General features: G+C 43.7%; 1 protein-coding gene across 1 annotated transcript in view; it reads right to left on the bottom strand.

Annotated features, from left to right (window-relative positions):
* The window catches only part of CNTN3 (contactin 3), a 98981-nt gene extending 75891 nt beyond the window's left edge, over positions 1-23090 (bottom strand). Inside the window, exon 1 of the mRNA XM_050312898.1 lies at positions 22972-23090. The gene's annotated coding sequence lies outside the window, so the exon portion shown is untranslated. The remainder of the gene's footprint in view (positions 1-22971) is intronic.
* Positions 23091-23630: the final 540 nt, after the last annotated feature.

Raw genomic sequence — 23630 nt, 5'->3', positions numbered from 1 at the left:
CAACACACTGGTTCTTTAAAGAGATGCAAATCCATAGGCACACCCACTGAACACCAAAGTATAAACTCACTGAAGTCTCTCCTCAGTTCACTGATGAGCAAGAGAAAAATAAAGAAGCCAAGAGTAGGTTTTCTCCCTGACTTCAGCACCAAGGCCAAGTTGGGGGTATCAGGTTGTTTGTAGACCCTTGGTCAATTTTTGGCACTGGAGAAAGGTTCTTGCTTGGAAATTGCTCCCTCCCCAAATAAAAACCAAGTATTAAACACCACTGCTGCTCAGCTTCACTGCAACCTTCTCTTATTGTATTAATCCAAAAATTAGATCCTCATCAGAGGTAACAACCAAAACCCCATTACATTACAAAATTACTTGTCAAAATATACATGTTCTGATAATGCAGCACGAGGAAATAACTTGCATAAGAGAGATTCACTGCCAATGCAGGGATTCGAAATCTGGTGACAACAATCAGCATCTTCATCACCTTCAAAGCTCCTGCATAACCCTGGTCATGTTTTAGGTCATCCACATTCAGAAAGAGCAGAGGAAAAGTAGAGGAAAAAAAAAAAATCCCAACCCTTTTCCTCTCGATTTTGCTTCCAAAACGTCACATCTTACAAATGAAGAGCAATGTTATGTTAATAAAAAATAATAAAAGGATTGTCTTGCTCCCCCCCCCTTTGCAGAAAGAAAGGGGCAGATCCACAGCATCCCTTTGGTGCTTTTGGAAATAACTGGACTTGGATTCAGCACTTTGTATGCAAAAGTCAGAAAGGATAAAGAGAAGCAGCACCTGCTGTGCCTGGAAAAGATAGGAGAGAAACAAAGGGAATAACACCCACAGAATATTTAAAAGGAAATATAAATATATTTTTAAATTAGAAAGTTTCCCACTGTTAGATAATGCTGTGGTTTCAGAAGCCACAGCTATTTCAAAGCAGTCAGAAAGCCAACCTGTGAAGTGGTGCAAACACACCAGGAAAAAATACCAGATTTTATTTCTTTATTATATATTTCTTTAGCTTGCAGAGATAAGTAAATTCTCATGAGTTCCTCCAAAAAGTCCATTGAAGAAAACAACTGCAGATGCATTAAAAAAAACCCAAATCAATCCACCAGCCAAACAAATTAAGTAGGATGGGAGCACATACATATAAAAAAATTCAACTTGATTTTTCTTCCTTCAGCATTAGCCTTCTAAAACCTATGCACTCACACACAGACCATATAATACAGCAAGTGATGTGCAAGAATGTCTGAAAGTAATAAAAAGTTTGGGAAAGGTTCAAGAGTGAGTAATTTTATTCAGTGACCTTAATTTTTACTACCCAGAGTCAAGTGTAAAAAGCAGCAATTCCCCAAAGGTGGAATTTTTATTTCTATATATAGAAATGGAACTTGTCAGATCTGGCTGACAGGTTCATATTAAACTTGGAGCTTGAGCTAGAGGAATTTGTAGAGTCACTGAGACTAAATTAATCAGGAACTCCTGGAACTTAGTTGAGCTAAAGAGATCTAGAACCTATTTTTCAGTATTGATCCCAAACCACAGCACAGGAAAAAGAAAAAAAATCAACTGATGTGCTGACACTAGAGGTCAGTGTATCTTTGCTGAGGGTGGGAATTATTAGAATCTCACAGAATCTAAAAATCACAGAATGGTTTGGGTTGGAAGGGACTTAAAATATCATCTGATTCCACCCCCTGCCATGGGCATGGACACCTTCCACCAGCCCAGGATACTCCAACCTGGCCTTGGACACTTCCAGGGATGGGGTAGCCACAGCTTCTCTGGGCAACCTGTGCCAGGGCTTCACCTGATAAACTGTGGAACATCCCAACCCAACTTCCAGTAGATTTTTTTTTTTCTTTTTTTTTTTCTTGGAAGAGGGATATCCATTTCTAATTTCTCTCAAAACCAAATTAATAGCTGTGAAAAATTACCCAACATAATGGTTTCCATGAGGAATACCTACAGGGTAGAATGTTAATCTCCCACATCAGTGAATCAACCCTCTGCCTCTTACAGTCCCTACTCTGACAGGAACCAGTGCCATGGTGAAAATATTCCAGCTTGGCATTGGTCACTACACACTTACCTCTCCATGTTCAACAATAAAAAAACTCCAATAATCAGAAAAATGCTACAATCACAGGCTTTTGAAAATCCAAAAGAATGAGAACAAAGCCACTTGCACAGAATTTATTGAACCAGTCTTTCCCTGATACCAGATAATCTCCAGACATTACCAAGACAGCCCAGTTCACTTGGATCTGTCTCTATTGAGATGAATCCAACTCAGAAGTGCTATAGGTATAATCAAGTATCAAGGCAAGGACAGACTTGTCCCATGCCAGAGCCAAACACAAATTATTTCCTAAAATCAAGCTTTTATCTGTTATTAGTTCCACTGACATAGATATGGTGCCAGCTTCAGATATGAATTTAGAAGGGATTTTTGTCACTTGTAGGAAGTAGTTAACTCTGATTCAACAGCCAAATCCAGAGAGTAAGATATCTGAGTAATTTAATGTTAGAGATTGGGAAGGCTTTGAAGAAACAAAACACAGAGGAAATATTGAATATCACAGAGCCAGCAGTGGCAGCATTCTTCTGAAAGAAACACAAGTGCACCTAATACACCTGAAAGGCTGTAAATAAAGAAGAATTGACCAGTTAAAAGCTACAGCAGCATGACAAAGAACAGGGTTAAAAACCCACTAAGCAATAACTTCGGCTTGTTCCTCAGAAAAGTTTAAAATGGTGCTCCAAGGAAAACTGCGGCTGCTCCAACTCCTTTGGGGTCTCATTAGATCTTTGTTCCACTTCTGCACAGCAGCACCACTCATTAGGAAGCTGCTTCCCAGGTAGCCACTGTGAGGTGCCTGTGGCTCTTCCTCAGCCTCCCTGTCCCTGCAGGGGCATCCACAGTGACACAAATCATCCCCATCCACTCGGGCTTCAAGCACAGAAAGGAGCAACGAAGTTTCCCAGAAACTTCTCCATTACCGAGCAGGAAGCAGGAATTAAAGTTCTCTCCAGCGTGTCATTAGCAGAGACCTAGTTAAAGGCATCATTTTATACAACATTCATTTACAACAGCTTTACACAGAAGAGTCAACAACTGTTCCGTGCAGAGTTTTATTACAGCTTCTCTTGTCTCGCCGCATTTATCAACGCTCTCAGCCACATTCCCCTGCTCCACTGGCTCATCCATCCTCTGCACTTGATCCAAATCTCCCTGGGACACGGATCACGCAGGTGGTTCTGGTCTGCAGAGCATCTTCCCCAGCCCTGTTCTTGTTTTAGTCCCTCCTTTTCCCACTGCAGCAAAGAGCATTTGTAGTGATTGAATGCCCACTCTCCCCACATCCTCATCTTTCTCCACCGAGTGTCACAGCCCATCTCTGCTTTATTCCTCTCATTCATCACGACGTTACAACCCTCTGAACACACCAACTGGGCTTCCTGAGCTCAGTATCTGCAGTCATTCCATCTCACAACTGCAACCACTGAAAAAGCTTTAGCTCGGCTGAGCCCTCACCACGGGGAGTAACTCCACGTCAACAACAGCAGTGAAGTCTCAAAAAGAAAATAATTAAGGGATGACATTTATCTTGAAGTCCTCAGCAATCCTGCTCTATTTTAAGACCATCCCCTTCCACAGCTCCGTGCACCAACTGCTCGAGAGCCTCTTTACATCTTGCCAGAGGTCTTTACTTTGCATCACCCGCAGGGACAGCCCACCTCCATCACTTTTGGGGTGCCCACGGGAACACTTAACAAAAGAACCAGCTTTGCATTCTTCCCAGAGTTTACAGGGAAATGTTTATCAGACTCTCTTTAAACTCCTGCAATTTAATCAGTTACATGATACAATTTGAATTTACTGAGTCCTTGAAGGAACAGCAACCCCAGACCCAACATACACTACAGACTGACTCCCAACACAGTGACTTGACTCTCATGATGTGTTTAGTTACTGTCATTAGAAACTAAATTATATCTATTTTTGGTGTTGGTACAGTGGAGGTGTAACACTGATAGGGGAGGTTAATTTTTCAAATTCAAAATACAGATCTCGAATTAAATCTGAATTATATTACCCTTTTCTACATTATTTAATGAAACAGCCACATATTGATAAATATAAAAATGGATGAGACTAAGCAGATTTCCACAGAAGTTCATTCTGGAGGACTTAAAACATACCTTGATACTGTTTGTTCTTTCTGTCCAGCCACTTGTGACTTGTGATCAACCAGTTTATCAGAAACAAACTGATAACGATATTTTTAACAGCTCTAGTTACAAAACCAGAGCTCTACTCACAGAATAAATCAAATTATTAGCACGTACTAGGACAACATTAACTGCCCAAGCATAAGCCAAGACAGTTGGTTTCAACTGGCAAGATGGTCCCGACACGGATGCAGGCACAGATTCCATCCCTGCTGCCCTGGGATGGCTCCTGTGCCCTGAGGAACAGTTTCACTGCACTGTTCATCTGCATGAGACTTTGTGTGCCCTAGTTACCACCAAACCACTTCCAGGCTCCAAGTAAAATCTTCATTCAGTGCCAGAATTGTACTTCCCAAACATACAAGAAGAAAGGATGTTAAAGACCAAGTACTTTCAAGCTGCAATGTCTTGGGAAGAATTCTTGGCCTGTGGTAACCCAGAATCTTGCCTGTTTAGCACAAACAGAAGTTTGAGATTGCCTATAAGTGTTAATAAAATCTAAAAATATGTACTCATATTCAGTCACCTCCAAAAGCCAACTGCTGCTGGTATTTAAATACCTCCATTTATTACACTGTTCAAATAGATTTCTCTATATTTCAGTAGATTATTAAATGCCTTCCCAACCCAAGTTACACGTCAGCACAACAACATCCTGCATTTAAAAGCTCTAATATTAATGTTCCATAACGTTAAAATTGCAATGCACCCTCGATGACACAACCTCTGTTCTATCCATTAATTCTTCCTTTCTTGGAATAACTGTATTTCTAGCCAATAACCAACTTCAAAAATCCTTGTTTGTTTGTTTTTTTCCAGAAGAGTGACCTGTCACAAATAAAGTATTTCCTCTATTATTTTCAGGCCCCTGTTCTGATAATTTGTATGCCTGAGGCTTTCCCTCTGTAACCTACCAATTTCAGACACCCTTTTGATAACACATATGGGTCATCACCTTCAACCAGGCACTCCAAGACAGGTACTTCCAGAGGTCAGAACTTCTTTGAACCCAGATGACAGCATGTCACAAATCACTTCAAAATAATCTAAGGCTCTAGAATTATGATAAATAAATCAGAGCTACTGAGGGGGGCAAAAAAAAAAATCAAATATGAAGTTGATGAACTACGCCTTGTGTAGCTGCACTGGGGGAAAAGGGTGAGACCTGATTTTTATTTCCATAAGGGGAACGACTATAATTTCTGCATTTGTGTTGCAAACTCTCCAGGGTTGCCAGAGGACTCATTCATAGCCCATTAGCACAGGAAGCCTGTGGATGGCAGGAGATGCTGCTGAGGAGTCAACATTTAGTCCCTGAAAAGAAGGATGACCATTAGAATCAGACTGGTTTGGGTCAGAAGGCACCTTGAAGACCATCTCATTCTACCCCTCCCATGGGCAGGGACACCTTCCACCAGCCCAGGTTGCTCCAAGCCCCGTCCAACCTGGCCTTGGACACTTCCAGGGATCCAGGGGTAGCCACAGCTTCTCTGGGCAACCTCTGCCAGGGCCTCCACACCCTTACAGGAAAGAACTTCTTCCTAATACCTAAAACTAGATTTCCACTCTGTCAGTGTGAAGCCATTCCCCTTGTCCTGTCACTCCAGGTCTTTGTGAATAGTCTCTCCCCATCTTTCTTGCAGGCTCCCTTCTGGTCCTGGAAGGCCACAATGAGGTCACCCCAAAGCTTCTCTTCTCCAGGCTGAACAATCCCATCCCTCTCAGCCTTTTCTCCCAGCAGAGCTGCTCCATCCCTCTGGACTCTCTCCAGCAGCTCCATGTCCCTCCTGGCCTGCAGGCAGCTCTGCTGATGGGGTCTCACCCGAGAGGGCAGAATCACCCCTTCCCCTGCTGTCCACGCTGTGGGATGAACCCAGGATAGCTCTCTTAGCCTTTCCTCATTCCCACATAAGCAGTCTTTGTATTAACACACGGAGAGAGGTCTCTGGTGATGCACAAATAACACACCATTATTTTCAAAGCACCTTTGGTTCCTTCTCCTACAAATCGCAACTTCAAAAGCTTCTTTTATCCCTCATGGTTGCCCCAATAAAACTCATCACTTTCCATTGCATACATAATTTCCCTTTGATATTCCTTGGCCAGCACAGAGTTGATCTGTGCATCCCACAGTGTCCCAGTGGGCATTAACATCCACCTCCTGCGTGTGCCCAGGGAGCCCCGGGAGCGCCGATCGGAGCTGCCCCGGCTCCAAGGGTCACCTACAGCAATTTGTCAGTAGTTCCCTCTCCATCAAAAATTTAAAGACTGCTGAATTTCTGATGATCCCACTGCCCCCAGTAATACTTCAAATATCTTTTTTCGTGCCGTTCTCCCTCATCTCTCTCCCATAAACAACAGCAGAGACTCCTTAAAATCGTGGTATAGGACAAGCAAGACACATCCTGCCCTTTAGATGGGCTTCAAATCCCATCAGGGGAAACTCAGGCAGTTCCATTTACCTGGAACTGAGGCATCTAGGGAGCAAAGTGCCACAGAGCAATAAGAGACCACCTTCAAGCACTTAGGAAAACAGAACAAAAAATCCAACACACACCCAAAGCCTTTCCTAAGCTCCCTCCCAACACAGAGAATTAAAAAATTAGAACTGAGACAACAAAACAAAAAAACCTGTAGACAGCTGACTAAATGACACCAGGTAAAACAGCAACACAGTCAATCCACTTGAAAAGTGTTGACAAAATATAGTACTCTCCAACTCAAAGGCATCTAAAACTCAACATAAAAAAACTGTCAACATCCAAATGCACTAAAATTGACAACAACAGGGCCCTGTGTTTAACTAACTTTTCGTGAAGAAGGAGTTACTTTGATTTACAGAACTCCCCATAACAAGTATTTCTGCTCTTAAGCCCAAAACCACTCATCAAAATGTACACTCCAGCCTTTCTGGTCTCTCTCGCTGCAAGAGAAACTCAGAAACTCAATCAGACCAGACAGAAACAACATTTCCAATCCACTAAACTTCTCTTATACTGACAATTCAAACTGCAACATATGAGAAAAATCATTCTGTGTTGAATACCTTTATAGCTGACAAATTAACCAGTCAGTACACTTTGGGCTTGAAAAACCTTTGAGATTTTTAAGGTAAAACAGTAAAAAGAGTTTCCAGCTGTGTATATGTATACACACGTACATACACGTGTATTTACAGCTAATCTATAGAGATAAAATATATACAGCAATCTAATAATGTAAACTACACAGACAATTGCAGAAAAATCCCTTCCTTTTCACCCTCTCTTTCATTCTTCCAAGTCTCATTAACGCTCAAGTGCCTACACGAAAATTTATCCAATTATAATGGCATTTTTGTCATATGCCCAACTTAATGTAGGAAGAAATCCTCAGTGCACAAGCATGTCTTTGAAACACCCAATCAAAACTTAGAAGGTGGCCTGTGAATTGCATTAACCAGGCATTTTCCAGGAAAAGCAGTACAGTTACTTCTCTGTTTTCAATGGAAACGGAAAACCAAATTCCTAACAGATGTGAGGACGAGAGCCTCTAAGAGCCTGGGCTCCACCTCTCCCATCCTAATGCCATCACGGGCCTTTTGTGGCTTCCCACAAAGCTCTGGACTCAACTTGGCTCTTAAACGGAAAAAAGCCTCCGAGATTTCACATTTTAAACTCTTTAATAATTCATTTTCATGCTGACTTTTCTGGTCAATTCACTCAGAGCAAGACAGGGCAGCCTTTCCCAGGCCGCCCTGCAGGGCTCTGATGGCGAGGCCTGCTGGGTTGGGGTTGGGTTGGGGTTTTTAAACCACTCATTGAGCTTTGTAGAGAACGTAGCAGGGAGCCATTACAAGGGCTAATACATCAAAAACCCAAACAAACAAATGTATTCTGTGACTCTGAGGGAGATGGTTGTCCTCTGCATGGGTCCTCTGGCACATCTGCACATTTACACACGGACGGGAATTTAGTATTTTATTATTACACTACACATTTCTTTCTTCTTGACTGATAGAAATGACATTCCCTAGACCAAAACTGGTGCAGCCTTGCTGGTGAGACACACTGCTCCACATTAACATTTCTCTTCTCTCCCCAAGCCTCACACACAGGGTTCTTTTCTCCCTCCAAACAGAAGCAAGCCAAGAGGAAGAGGTGACCTACAGGCAAGCTGACCTGAGACCCCACAGGTTTATTTTCTGCCTCATGGCCAGGTGAACACAAGGGCTCCTTTGTTGTCTCTTCTTTAGCTATGAGACATCCAGAGTTTCCACCACAGCAGGCAAAGGTGAGGTGTCACATGTATCACCAAACTGGCAGTAAATCCTGTTTTTAAGGTCAGCACACACACACTTGAGCACAACAGTGTTTACACCAACATGCACACACACAGTGGAGAGATTTGATGGAAAACAGGTCAGTGAGACACGGGTCAGTTTGGGTGGGGAAGACAAAGCTCCTCTGGAGTCTTCTCCAAAGGTCAGTGCATCCTTCAAACTGCCTCCAGGGATGGAGGAGGTAAATGAAACACTGGGCCACGCACAGAGCTCTGGGTCAAGGTAAATCCTCATGGAACTCCAGCCAAACCATCCCACACGGCTGAAGGGCAAACACAGCACCACTGGGATCCCTCACCAAGACCTCCCCCACAGGAATCCCAGAATCACTGAGGCTGGAGAACACCTTCGAGGTCATCGAGTCCCCCCTGTGCCCCATCCCCACCTTGTCCCCCAGCCCAGAGCACTGAGTGCCATGTCCAGTCCTTCCCTGGACACCTCCAGGGCTGGGCACTCCAAACCTCCCTGGGCAGCCCCTGCCAAGGCCTGACCACCCTTTCCATGGAGAAATTCCTCCTGATGTCCAAAGCCCTTTGCCCCACGTGCTCCAGCACATTTGTTTACAGCCTGACATGCAACAGGTAAGGAGAAGTATTGTCTCTGTTTAATTATAAAAGAACAATTAATTCCCAAGAACTAAGATAGCACGAGGGCGAAATGGCATAAATGGTTCCATTATATAAGTAAACACAGGGAATAAAGGTAAAACTGTGAAATTTACATTTTATATACAGTTTTCCCAGCATTTTCTGCTTCTTTTGATATATATCTCTATCCTGGGAATGGAGGAGCTAGATAGAAGAATTCACCAATTTCGGCAAGGGACTAACTGGGCCTTCAGGAGATACAGACACAGGTACCCTTAATCTATCCTGTCTGTGATTATCTCACTCCAAGTCACATGCAAGAAAATAATCCCCTGCAGCACAGAGCACTGATGTGAAAGGAAAGAAAAGCTCAGAGTCACAGCTGAATGGTTAGAGCTGAACCCATTTCTGCACTTTTTTTTCCCCCCCTTTTACTTCTTGAGACCTGGGCAGCTTAATCTGCATTGATGTCTATGAAGTTGCACTCAAAAAGTTATTCAGCCCAAGAGAGTTTCCTCTCTTATGACTAGAAATAAAATGCTCAAATATTTTTATGCAGGTTTTTTTTCCTTTTTTTTTTTTTTTTACAAAAAGAAACTACTAGACATTGCCTGAAAACTTCAATACTGCTTTTCAGCCAAAATTTCAAACGAGTAGCACAGATATTAACCCAAAAGTGAGATTATAAGAGGAAGAAAAAAAAAAAAAACCACACCAGAAGGCAAAATAATACCCATTGGAGACAGTGCTAAAGCCATTACAGATGTTCAGCTGATTAGTGTGGCTGATTGGCTTGCACGTGTCAGTACAGTAACATAATCAAACCATTTTATGGTTACTATTAAGACCACAAAATATGGTATTTTATTTTTTATTATTTTGACAGAACACTTCACCACCTCCTTACTTTCTCTCTGTTTTGTCCCCCACATTTCTGCTCCCTTTCACTACTACAAAATAATTCCAGTATTAATTTAGATACACACTTGCTTTGTTAACTTACTGCTGGAAGAGGACAGTTCCCAGACTCTTAATGGGAAGGGGAAGAAGGAGGAAGCAAGATGAACAATGTAATGACAGCAGATAATCTCATTTTTTGCATATTATTTGGGCATCTTTGCTCCTCATGTCTCCATAATTAGGAAAAAGCAGAATACTAGAGGTTAAACTTCCAGTGAGTTCTCTTTCACTGACACTAAAAGAGGGTCTATCCCAAGATTAATGTGTGCAAATACAGCTGATCCACCAAAAGCAGTAAAGAAAGAACCAGACTTGTTTGCCAAACAACTCTGGAACACCTCTTTTATCCTTCAGCTGCAATGAGGCCTCACTTTTAAGGGAGGAAAAAAAACAAAGCCAGTGTTTAAATTACTTAACAAGATCTCTTTAAATAATCAGCACAAGGTTAGATGTGATAAAGACTATATTGGCTTTCCTGGGTAAGTTTGACAGCTTTGGTCTAAAAGAAAAAACCCAAACAAAACTGGAAGGAGCAGAGAGTTCCACTGAGACAACATTCAGTGGTGATGAACCTAACAATATCTAAAGTACTAAAAAAAAATAAATCAATTTCTTGATTAGGAATTAAATTCAAATTAGGAAATCTCTGTCTGGCAGAGGTCTGGAAAACATGGGAGGAAAAGGAGACGGGGAGAGAGGTTAATTGGTTTGTACAGCATTAAGAGTACCAAGATACAAAATGTCCTTGGCAGGAAAACAAATCTGCAGAAGGGTGACACAGAGCCCATGGAAGGGGATGGAGAAACAAACAAATTTAATTTTTGAGGTTCAGGAGTTTTATTTCATTCTAATAATAATAATCATATTGTTCTGAGGTGTGAGTTTGAAGCTCCAGAAAACCTACACTTGGAGCATTCCTAACCAAAAAAACTCCACTTCCCAAATATCACTTTACCCATTCTTCAGAGGGCAACAATTCTTTTCCACCATGTCTAACAGGAAAGCAGCAACAAGCCCCAGGCCCAAGAAGATGCTGTTTTTCTTCAGGATCTCCAAGGTTCACTTCATGTCTTAATGCACTTGGCGTTGCTCTCGCCATTAATCGTGTCCTGCAGACCAAGAGAAAGTGCTTTTCCAGAAACGACCTCAAACAGAATTCATAATTCTTTAAAAACCAATAAACCCACTGAGGCAGAAAGCTCAGCCCTTGTGCAGTGGGCTACAAGCACACAAGCTGCTTTAGTCCCTTTAGCCACAGTCACTTCCACCTTTGATTTAAAGCACAGAGTGGAAACTGTTAATGCAGTTCAACAACACACCTGTGTCGTGAGCCAGGAAGGGAAGGAAGGGGTCAGAAGACACCAGAAGTCCTTGATGAAGGACTTTACTTCACTCTAGAAACATGCTACATAAATTTAATCCATCACTAAACTTGTATTTTCCTGTGCTAAAATCACAGGAGCCAAGGCTGCTGGACAGTTCAAATACTTCTTCCTAAACCTCTCAGACCTGGGGCAGCATCCCATAGCATTTTCCAGGTGTTCCTCCACAAATCAAGATTTTCTGCGTTATATTTTTCTGGAGTTGCCCTTACCAAAAGAAAATACGCTCTCTGAAGAACAGATAATGTGTGTGTATCAACACACAGGTTAGATGAGTTCTCATCCTCCCTCGCAGGGAGAAGCTCTAAGTTGAATATGAAATTTGAACAGTCACATCTGTCAAACATGGCATGAAAGGTGCTGCAGTTGCTAAAAATCTTTGGGACACCTCTGCATCCTTCACTGTACAGCAGAGGGAAGGTGAAAATCAGGACTTATGCTGAAACAGAGCTCTAAAGAACATATTATGCCTGGCTTGAAGTGGTACCATTAAAGCAAGAACAAAGTATGAACTCATCTGCAAAAAAACCCCGGACGAGAGTACTCGAAGCTGTGCCTACAATTAAGCCATAAAAAGTAATTTTAATTCTACAAAGGCTTTTGAAGACTTTTTTTTTGATTAACCAGACCATTAAATTCACCTGACCACAATGAATTAAGGAAGCAGGGTTTTTCAGAGCCTAATATTAAAAGGGACTTTCAAAACTTCTTTCGCTTTCCTATAATATTAACTGGATACACATACATTTGATATCATGGACAGGAAAAATATTATAACAGAGTTTTGTCAATTAATGATAAAGCCTTGCTGGGATTTTGTTTCCAGAAGTACCAGCATCTTTTAGGTAGAAAAGTCTAAGGTATGTAAAATACATCCCAGTGAAACAGAGGGCTGCATTTTTTTTTTAAGTCCCCCACACAATGCAGAGAAAATTCGTGGAATTTATCATCACTCAGGAGGATTTGCAAAGAAACCACATAAATAACAAATAACAAGCGTGCCCAGAATTATAGTTGCCTGCATCTATAAAGGAGAGAGGGGAGAACAGGGAAAGGCTGAAGGAGGACAGGTTGAGATTGGATATTAGGAGGAAATTCTTCACTCTGAGGGTGGGCAGACCCTGGCACAGGTTTTCCAGAAAGGCTGTGGACTCCAAACCCCTGGAGGTTTCTCAAGGCCAGGTTGGATGGTGCTTGGAACAACCTGGTCCAGTAGAAGGTGTCTCCCTTACCATGGCAGAGGTTGGAATGAGATGAGCTTTAATGCCCCTTCCAATCCATGACTCTCCAATTCCATAAGCTCATTATGAGTTAAACTTAACAAATGTAAAACTGTCAATGAGTTTTTCATCACTGCAACATTAACGTCCCTTTTGTGTAAATAAAAAAACCACAGCAGCTCCCTGCTGCAATCCTTGCTTGTATCTCAACTCCTTATCACATGTGCCATTTTCACTACTTCAAATCCCTCTGCAATACCATTTCCCAGGAAGCACAGGAATAAATCAATCCGAGAACGGTGTGTCCATTACCACCTTTAATTGGGCTTTATTGGACAAGCTGCTGAGCCTTTCAGAAAGGAAAAATGTGGATCCTTACAAATGTAGAATTAAAAGAAGTTTCCATTAGAATTGCAGGCAGTTCACTGTCTGCAGTGTTTGTTCCCCAGACTGATGCACTCAAAAGTTTTCTGAAAATATGGAGGAGATGCTGATTTTTCTCTCCCTGCTGCAGGGAGCCAAGGGCTGGGAGAAGATCAGCTTTGTTACAATACTGTAAAGGGGCATAAGGATAGACAAGACTATATTTCTTCTGCTTATTTTCCTAAGTTACCTGCAGAGAATAAGAATAACAACATTTTTCCCCTTCCAGATGATGATGTATGCACCAACTAACATTTCCAAGCCTGGTTCTCTTAAAAATGTCACTCCAGACTATTATCTGCTGGAAAGAGAGCATCCTTGGACACTAAGGGGAAGTATGTCTATGTCATTAGGGATTTATATGTTTTGAGACTGACTTGTAATTCTTTTCAAGCTGGAAACACCTCCCATGACAGTATCCAAGGTTCTCAAAAAGGCAGTGGATACCTGGTGAGGAATTAAGGGGATTTAACAACCCAGATCAGAACTCATGCCTACTCTGCATTAGGTAATCAAAACTCCATCTAAGAACAAGAGAGAACTGGAGAAAACTTCAGGTTTAATCCCAAGCCTTATCCCTGTTTTCTATCCGTTTCATACATTTTACTTTTGTGTTTTCATTTTCTTTTCACAGCTCTGCAAAGGCAGCTTTTTGTTCTTTCAGGGTAACACACAGGCACGAGCAGGTAAGCAGGCAGGTTATCAAAATCTGTAACATCAGGATGTTCAGATGCTGAAGGGGAAAGAGAAGATTGTATGTTAAAACAGCTCAACAGCAAGAAGCACGAGGTGGAGGAGCTTTGCAACTTCCTTAAGCTGCTTAGCTTTAGATAAGGGGCTTATGCAACTTTCTTAACTCTGGAGAACATTCAGCAAGTGATATCAAAACTGTTCAAGTTACACTTGGGACAGATACTTCATGAGTACTGTCATTCTGCCCTCTTACCACTGAAAGAGTAAGAAAAAAAAAATCCAGTTCCCCTCCCAAAAAACCACCAGCCCACTCAAGTCAGGTACAGTTTAATAAAGGTGGTGAGTCCCACAATTGTTTTCCTTGATGTTTCCCTCACATGGCATGGCTCACAGTGTAGTAAGCCCAGCTTCTGAGCAAGAGATTACTTCATATTTCTAAGTGAAGCCTGACTATGAAGAAGCTACTTTGTGGTCATCTAGAAGTACTTGTAGAAGTGAGTATAAATACTACAGTAGTTCTAGTCACCAAACAGACTTATGGTAAGTTGTCTGGATTTTTCATTTGAAAATAAACCAATCAACCCACCACGGATCTAGTCAAGAGTATTCACGGGACAGGACAGGGACAAGGTCAAATCCTTAAAGTCCTACAACAGACCTGAAGAAGTTCCATCAAAGCTGGGAACTGAATGAACAACAAACAGCAGAGTCACACTACACTCCTTAGAAGCTGTTGAAGAAAAACATGGAAAAAGCTGAGAAGAGTCCATGATCCTTTTCTGGACCTCAGTGACTTATGGAGAGGCAGAAGATGCCACCATCACTTCCAGGGAACACACCAGAGGTGTGACACACACCAGGCCAGGGCACCACAGCAGATGCTCAAGGGCTGGGACAGCTCACCTCTCCAACCACAGGCTCCCGAGGGCTGTGGTGTTGAAGAGGATGGTCTGTTTCTTCACGAAGGCTCAACTTATTTCAGCTGTTTTGTAGGAGGGCAGATCCACAGAACAACTTTCTCGTTTCCAAATGCACCCAATGAAATACTGGAACTTTCTAGTACCTGGATTTTAGTGTGTGAACCACAGTTACATGGCAGGAGAGAACTTGCTATAAGTAAAACCCACAATCTCCTGTTATTCTTGGAGAAGAGGGGAGGAAACTCTACTTATTCTTCATTTAACAGTCAGGGAAGAACAGCACTTTTAGATAGAACACCTCTTCTGTTTACATTTTGAGCTTATCAAGTGAAAAAAGGTGCTTGAGGAGAGTAAACTACGGCTTTTAAAGCATTACAAAACACAGCTCTTTTCCAGAGCCACAGCAATTTTTATTTTCTTTAGCAATACAGCAGCAAACGTAGTCAATGTGAGATTCAAAATCCCATAGTTACAAAAATTATAGCGAGAAATTGAAAAACTGCGAGATCTATAAACAGATTAAGGTAAACATCTAAAAGGAAAACTACGATATACATGAAACCACTTCAGCAATTGTATTTGATTCTAGGAATTGTCTGCCAGGTCTCTCTGAGGTTTCATGACTTTTTCCACTATAATTTCAACAGGATTTTTTAGAAGAGGAAAGATGTGAGACAAGCAACGAGAGGAACGGCGCTGTGTGAGGAGGCAGACCCTCAAAAATGGGGCAGAAGAGGAAAAAACCTCTGGTTTACATTCATTTACAGCTACTTCTGGGACAACAGCTAACTCTTGCTTAGTCAAGAGGAGAAAACAGACAAGTAAATGCCCAAGAATGGGAGAAGGGTCACACATGAGCAGCTGCTGCCCTTTATCTTGTCAAGAAGAAGAAAAAAATACCACAACATTTAAGTGCACTTTCAGTGCAGCTGGGCAGGGATGGCAACAGAGCTCACGGGGTTGTGTCCAGAGCTCTGGGCTAAGCACAGGTCCAGGTAAACTGGCACCCAGACCAGTGTTAATGGAAGAAAAAAAAAAAAAGAGTTTTCAGCATGAATTTAACCAGCCACCTCCTACCAGTTTCAGCAGGGAGTTGTTTGATCAAGTAAACATACAGACCTCGTCCTTCTTTTAGGATGAACGAGGAGATCTTTAGTCCAAAACAGCAAAACTGCATTTTCTCTGGTGTAAAAACTTCAGTGTGCAAGCAGATGCTTTTCATACGCCACTGACACGCACACACCAACCCAGGGAGTGCACAGAACAGCTCTGTAGCATCAATAAATCTCTATCCAGAGGAGAAGCACATTGCTAAAAACACACATTTAAACACTCAAACTGATGCGAGGGACTGCACAGCTGAAAGACTACAAACCACAGGAACTCCTCTGCTGATGTTAGTGACAGAAGGGAAATGCACACATGTGGTAGGGTGTGTGCTGATAGCTCTTCATCACCAAGGCTTTTTTACAGCATTTGTTTTTAAGAAGTGCAACAAGCACTTCACTGTTGTTATTTCATTTTCCAGCAGCCTGTTGCCGGAGCACAAGACACTTCCAGAGGTTAAGGGGTACTGGTGGTCAAGCAGTGACCCAGCAGAGATGCTATCAGCCTATCCTCTGCTTTATAAATTACCCTAATAACACATACATGCACAGACAGCCCTTTCTTTTTATTGTCATTTACAACCTACATCAACACACTTGGCTGAGATGTTAAATAACCCAGGATGCTGCAGAGAGCTTTCCTCCCACTCAGCTCTGCCCACACAACAACCTGCACTACACTTGCAGCAGCAAGCACTTAAAAGTTTTCATTTAAATGAAGAGAGAAGTCATCAGAGAAAATGCTGATATTTTAGTCATGAGCTTTTGATGTAAAAATTGCACATGTATGTTCTACCAACACGCAGTCCCACCACCCAGGACCACCAGGGGCTACTCTGAGATGCTCCAGCGTCTCGTAAGCATCAAGCTCAGCCTCCTGCTTGTTCTGTAACAGTAAGTTGGGCAGGAGCAAAGAAAGACCCTGTTTTCATGGGTTTAGAAACAAACTGTCCTCCACCAGCAGGACAGATGGATAGGTAGGATAGGCACATCCAGGTGACTGCAATCACCTTAAGAAGCCAGGATGAAACCAGAACATTTCACTCTATTCAAGAAAACAAATCATAGTTTCTGCATCAACCATACCAGCTGAATTTCCCAGTTTCTCCATATAAAATATCTCCACAGTAACACATCATTAAAACAGTATTTTTCACCTCACAGGTCTTACTGGCAATGCCAAGAGACCCCAGCTTCAACACATGGAGTGTCTGCAAAGCAGAGGTGCATGATTTCTGCAAACGGACTATCAAAATCAGCATGCTTGCAAAGCTAAACAGAATTTATCATTTACTGACCTGCTCTGGATTGGATTAGACAGGATTGCTTCTTATGTAGTCAAGCACTGCAGCACGTTGGAAATTACTGTCCTGACCTCAGCACAAGCACAACAGAAGCTGGCCATGCTTTACATTAAGTCAGACTGTGGAAAACCAGTTGATTTTCCCCACCAGTTTACTCCAAAGAGAGGTTTACAGCTCCAAACAGCTGTAATTTATTATATTTTAAATTCCATAAGAGACCTAAACATGCTGAGCAGTAATACTCTGCAGAATTGTCAAGGCCTATTGAACTGAAACACACTCCCCACATCAGGACCATGGCACTGGGATTTCAGCAGTGCTAGAAAGATGGGATGGTTTTATTTTTAATGAGTCAGTACACAAAAAAAACAGGAATAAGGAGAAGAGTGTGGTTAGAATAGTTAATTTCAGGATAGCCCATTACACTTGGATTAAAGTGTTGATGGAAAAGTAAACTGAATTTAACCATGCACTTTCAGTGAAGCTCAAACCACTGTTTAGAAACCACAGTAAAATTCAAGATTTCTCAATTCTCCATTATAATTGAGTGTACAAGTGGGACTATCCCCAACCATACACACCAAAGCCAAAGGAACAGCATATAGGAATTAGATCTATAGTAATAGATGGGAAACTTGCCCATACCTGGTGTCTCTGGTCCCAGCTGGACTCCACAGCTTCCCTGGCACTGCACTACACAAGTGACTTACTATGGTTACAAAAAATGCCTTATTTGGTTTTCTTCATTTAAACCCAGTGTGGAGGGACTAACTTGTAACAGCTGAACCAGTTTAACCACTCTGGACTTTTTCTGTAAACAAGGGGCAATCAGAAAGCAGAAAACACCTGCCCTTCCCAGACACACACCTGGTGGAAGGGCAGCACAGGAGCCTTGCTCCATCCTCAGCTGTTGGAATTGCAACACATCAGAGAGCACACAGGTCCCCAGGCTGGCAGGGAGGTTGGTGGCACTGCCCTGGAAGTCAGATTTCACTTGGACAAAGGTTTTCTTAAGCTCCTTCCTGCTCACACCTGTTCACTCCCTGCACTCACAGCCTGTGTTTCCCCCCTCAAACTGCAGGTCAGAAATGTATTATTTGTATTTCCCAGCATCCAGTAACTGACTGACAAGAACTTCCCACACAAGTCTGGCCATCCCTGCTGTTCTCTCCCTACTGTCTGACCACTTATTTCAAAGCCTTTTACAGCCCACGTCGCTCTGTCTCATTTTCTTGGAGCCCACCATCCTGGCAGCTCTGGAGTTGTAAACGCTTCATGATCACAGTCAAAAACAGATAGAAGTTTCTCCTGTGTGCAATCAGGATTAACAAAACACTAAAATACACGTCCAAGTTTCAAATATTCTCTGTTCCCACCAAATAAGTTTCTCCAGGAGAGCACAAGCAAGCTGGAGGTGTGACTGTTCACGGCTGAGCACAACTTCAGGAGCTCCCACTGCTGTTTCCCCTGATTCCCTCAGCTGGAAATGCAGCAACTTTGCCAGTTAATTATTTTTTATGTTGATCAACAGACATATTTTTCAAGAGAAAAATACTTGGAAGTTACAGTTTGGGAAAAGAATCCCACATCAGTTATGCCAAATGAAAGTATAACTAATTTTAAGAAACATCATTACATGATGTTACATTTAAAAAGAAAAACTTTAGGAGTATAAACCTGCTCTTTCAAAATCAAGGCAATGTCATAGACACTATGAGCTTGATGTTTTCTCAGACCAAACTTCAACACGCAGACTTTAAGATTTACAAACAAAAAAAACCCTGCATTATTTCATCAGCTGCCCACCTGCTTCACTCTGAATTCAACCACATACAAGACTAAGAACCCTTAAGAGTTTTGAACTCCTGACACACCCCCTTCCCTCTGTATTAGCTCTTCCCTTTCTATTTGAGAGCACACTCAAAATAATCCAGGTATAGTAAATTTTAGTTGATCATAGTCAAAGCTTTTTCCAGCCTTCCCACTTCTGTTACCCAAAGAGTGCTCTCCTGGATACACTTTTGTTTGAAAGGCCATCAACTTTGATCTGGTTTTCATCTGTCTCAATGGGCAAGAGAACAGTGTGGCCTTTGGAGCCACGGATTCAGCAGCTGTGAACAGCAAAGCACTTCTCAGTTTATGCAAACCTGCAGCCTTTACTTAATCCTTCCCTAGTTAAGGCACTACAAGGCACCACTGATGATTCTTTAATTTTTTATCTCGAATTCATTCTCCTACACCACACTCTATAATATGTAGATATTCAAATCTACTCTGAGAAGTTCAGGCTATGACTCTATAAACAGCTTCACTAAACCAAAGGTGGAGATGTCAGCACAAGAGAGGGCTACAGCTCTACCAGCTTCATCTTTCTGCATTGTAGTTGGGGTTTAATGGGATAATCACTGATTGATCTCTCCCTGGTTCGGTTGAGAGAAGCTGCCTCTGAGGGAAACTTCAGCTGTGGAGCTGCAAAACACCAAACAAACAGAAGGACCCTGGAAAAGAACTGCTGTCACTGCAGATGTTTTGTTAAGGAGAGCAGCAACAGAGCAACCACTTCAGAGCATGAGCACCAAAGCAAGGCCACTTCCAGAGACTCCTTCTGTGACAGATTCAGGTCTGAAGGACCAAACCTGAAAGTTCCTCAACTTCTTCAAACAAAAGCTGATTTCAAAGTATCTTGCCTTTTAATCCTTCTTGACATCACCCATGCACAACACGAGCTTAAGGAATGCTTCCATTACAGAAGTCCCTTGAATAAATCATTTCTCACCACTTGTACCCTCAGTAATGTTCAACTTTAACGAGTGCATGCATCCCAGGGGACTATAATCCAGTGTTCACTGGTTTCCAGATATGAACTAGAAGGTTATGTATTTGCTATGAGAACAAGACAGACCTCACTGCCAAGTTGAGCGCCAAGAAGGATAAAAACTAGCACACAAAGTAACTTTACAGATGAACAAGCTTTGCCTTTCCCTTGATTTTCTAGTAAATCAAGGCCTGTTTTGTAATTATTTCTCAATTCATACAAAGTCTTCTTTATACTCAGGAGGGATACTCACCTCCAGCCAGAGTCATTCCTCATCACTAACAACTTCCCTCTCCCTGCAGGCTTGCTCAGACAACAGCCCCACACCATCAGAAGTGCATGAAAAATCTTGTTTGCAAACTGCAGTTAAGCTGTGTCTTCTGGTATCAAAGTAAACCCTGATAATCTCTTACATACATATAAAACCACTGGCTTATGTCACTTGTAAGAATCAGCCTCTTCCAGGAAGAATAGCAAAAAAGATTGACTCTATTTGCAGAAATCTCCCGCTGCAGTATCACAATAACATTAAGATGTTCTCGTGGTATTGCAATGGGAAAATTCCCACAAGAAACAAGAAATACCACAAGAGCATAAACATAAACAACATCAAAGACAGCGAGTCTTGCTCAGAAAAAAAACAAACAACCAACCAAAACCACCGCCCCTGCAGAGTGGTTGGAAGCATTTGTGGGTGGAAACTCCAAGAGGAGCATTATAGAAAAGTGACATGAAAATATGGCATCGCTCCTTGGCTCCGGTGACGTGATCTTCAGGAATTTAAAGCACAAGTTGCTGTGTTAGGTCTGTAACTCGCACAGCCACAAGCCCAGGGATTTGCAGAGCGTGCAGCCAGCTGGATACACACACGGGCTTCTGGACAAGACCCTGACTCAGGTCACGCCAGAAACAGAGCTGAAAGAGTGCCAGAGCTTGCCACCATTCCATAGCGCATCCAAACCCCACAGGCTCTCAAAACATCTCGTGGTTTAACATAAAAGGTACCAAGTTTCAGCTTTATCAGGCAACCCCTACCTGATGTTCTACTCATTGAGCAACCAACCAACTCTGGAAAGCCCTCACTGCAAATGCCAGTGCCAACTCACGGATCCCCTGCTCCCTCAACACGGACCCGAGCGGCGCCTCCCGCTGCTCTGCATTCCCAGAAAACACCAACGCTTCCAGCTCGGAGCCTGCAGCTCGTTCCCTGCAGTGCAAGGCAATGCTAAGAGTAATAGAGAGAAGCAAAAACCACTATCCAGGCTGTAGGAGCCCTGATGAACGTGGGAAGTGCCAGCGTGGCAGGATAGAGACCTCAACTGGGCATCGACGTGAAACTTCAGCCCCCAACACCAAACCAGCAGCATTTTAGCAAGAATTATTCACCTTCACCCAACTATTCTCCTCAAATGCTTTCAAAAATTTATTTCCCAGGTTAGTATGGAAATTCTCTTGCATAATAAATGACTTTCTGGAACAATTCCACGTGGAGTAGCAATACACTTCTAATGCTTAAAAGTTAGTTTACCATTTCTATTAGTGATTTTAATAATTTGTTCATAACTTTCCATATACATTAAAAAAAACACATCACTGAAGAAATCTGGCGTGCAGTTTAAGCTATAAAGTTTCTACTGCAGAATACCACAGTCAATACTTCCCAGAGTTTGCACGCCCTTCAGAAGGACCTGAATGTTATTTTTATATTTTTGCACTCATAATAATGACAGTATTTACCCTCATATAAAGCAAGCCCTTGCGGGACAGCTAAAAATCAATATGGTAGTGATTTTGGGGATGTGTCAATGGCACCAGGAAGGTAATCACGACTAACCAGTTTGCACCCAAGGCTATTGCTGGATCATTTCACATCAGAAATGATCTCTCTCCGACACATCCAACAAAATGGAGCTTGGATTTAGGTTAATCTCAGCCAGGCACCACGCTTAATTGGCAAGAAGGTCACACAGTGATGCTGGCAACATCACTATGCTCATACACCGTAAGGTGTGAGTCATAAAAATCAAGAAAGTTCCAAAAGAGAAGGCAAATCCCTAGTTAAGAGAAGGAACAGAGCCGGCAAACCCTGCAGAGAGGATATTGCAGAGAGCAGAGGGAAGCGGAGCCTGCAGCTATGCCGAGACACCACAGAAACTTCACGTCCAGCCCCATCTTTCCCCCCGTGTCCGAGGGGAAAGTTCTGTTTTTGTCAGAATTTGGTCAAAACTCAGCGGCCCCGAGTGACGTGCAGAAAGGGCAAAATCATTATTCACGAGGAAAAAGCTTTTCAAAACGCCTTCTCCGGAGTGGTGTGGGAGTTGTTTTAAACCAACACGCCAGATTCTCACCGATACCAGAGCTGGGGGGGGTGGGAAGCTCATGTACGCGCCTTCTCGCATTCGAGACAATTAGCCCTTAATTAAAAGCAACGCCAGAGCAGCGCAGCTTCAGAACTCGAGCAACTCCAGGCTCGCTTAACACAATTCTGGAGGAAAAAAAAAACCCCGAAGACCGCGCCAACCAAGAGACCATCCAGACCGCCGTCCGTCGCACCCTCCAGCGGAGCGCCCGCATTCCCGGGGATCTCCCACGCCCGGGGGGCGACCCGGCACCCACGGGGGGCGACCCGGCACCCACGGGGGGCGACCCGGCACCCACGGGGGGCGACCCGGCACCCACGGGCGGCTCCCGGAGCGCTCCCCACGGGCAGGGCCGGCGTCGGGGGCGGTGGGGGACGGGACGGGAGCCCCGCAGCAGGACGAGGCGCCGCGTTAATGCGATCAGCGGGGATCAATGAGGCGCGGCAGGAGCACGGACCGAGCAGGACCCGGCACAGGAGCCCCCCTCGGGGCACCGCTGCCATCCCAGACACGGAGCCGTCTCCGCGACCCCGGCGCTCGGAGCTGCCCCGGCCCCGCTCCGTCCCTCCCGAGGGATGCGGGGGGCTCGGCGCTCCCCCTTACCCGCACCCCAACTTAGTTCCCCGAAGTTGCCCACCTGCCGCCGGGCCGCCCCCGGCCGTGCCTGCAGCCCTTCCCGGCGGAGCCGCTCCGGGTAATCCTGCGGCTCCCGCGGCTCCCGGAGCCTCTTCTGGAGCGGCGCTCGCCGCGCTCCGGGCGGCGGGGCGGGACCCACCCGATCTCCCGCCCACCCGCTCCGCACCCACCGCCCCCGGGCCGGCACAGCCCAGCCTGGCACAGCCCAGCCCAGCCCGGCACAGCCCAGCCCAGCCCGGCTCAGCTCCCCCGGGTGCCGCCGGCGCCGCCGATGCGCTGTGCGGTGATGGTGGGTACTCCCCAGAGCCCCCTCTGGAATCCACCTGGGGAGGGTAAATGCGCTCCGGCGGCGGGCTTAGGAATGACGGGGAAAGTTGACGCGTTACGGGCTTAAATTAAAAATAATAAAAAAAAACTCTATGGGTTTTTATTTCTGGGCTGGAAGCCCAGGGAAAGAATCAGGTTCACGTAGGTCGCTGTGCAGGAGCCGGATGGAGGTTTTATTGAGTCTGGCTCCAGCTCATCGCGGTATTAGAGCTGTGCTGCTGTAATTAAGGCTGAGCAGAATTTCTTTCAGTCCCTTTTTTTTTTTTTTTTTTTTAGAGGGTTATATAAGAAACAGTACCAAGTTTCCTGAAACCTCTATTATCTTTCAGCATC

The sequence above is a fragment of the Myiozetetes cayanensis genome, unplaced genomic scaffold, assembly GCF_022539395.1.
Source record: "Myiozetetes cayanensis isolate MyiCay16 unplaced genomic scaffold, myiCay2020 scf18, whole genome shotgun sequence".
NCBI lineage: Eukaryota > Metazoa > Chordata > Aves > Passeriformes > Tyrannidae > Myiozetetes > Myiozetetes cayanensis.
Note: the sequence above shows the minus strand (reverse complement) of the source record. Positions and strands in the feature narration are given on the sequence as shown.